Here is a 688-nt window from a genome sequence, read left to right on the forward strand (position 1 = left end):
AAATTAAACACTATCTAAAGATTTGCATCGAAGCGTTTATTTTTGATAGTGATTTTAATCACTGTCAGATATCATTATACTTGATCCAACTATGCCACGTCACCACTGTGCCGCGACCCCCCTGTGCTGGATTTTTTTTATTTAAGTACTATCTATACAGGGTGATTTTTTTATCATAACCCACTCAATTACTTGCAGAATAATAATAATTTAAACATTTTTTTTTTTTATTATCTTTAGTTACACATTATTCTTGAATTTTTAACTATGTAATACTTTTTAAGTTCATCCCTTATGCCTTGGAGGGGGGTCAACTTTGTTTTTTTAAATGGTAACACATATTTTTAATTTAATAAAATGTTTGAGTTTTTAATTTAATAGTAAATGGCATTTGAATTTTTAATATAACTTTATTAGCTTATTAGATATAAACATTTAAAGTTTCAAAATTTTGAGTTAATATACATGTATAATACACATGGGATTGTAAATACAGGTAGCTAATTGGATTTTTATGACATTGCTGTCTCAGTCACGGATTGTTTATTATCAATTATGATTATCAATAGATATACTTTCTGTATGGTCAGTTAGTGTATTTATAAACTCATAACAATGCTATCAATGAATCAATACTACAATTGATAATAACAATGCTGTGTACCTGCTAATATCGATGTTATAAAAA

Source organism: Daktulosphaira vitifoliae, unplaced genomic scaffold, assembly GCF_025091365.1.
Source record: "Daktulosphaira vitifoliae isolate Bord-2020 unplaced genomic scaffold, ASM2509136v1 Scaffold_5, whole genome shotgun sequence".
Taxonomy (NCBI): Eukaryota; Metazoa; Arthropoda; class Insecta; order Hemiptera; family Phylloxeridae; genus Daktulosphaira; species Daktulosphaira vitifoliae.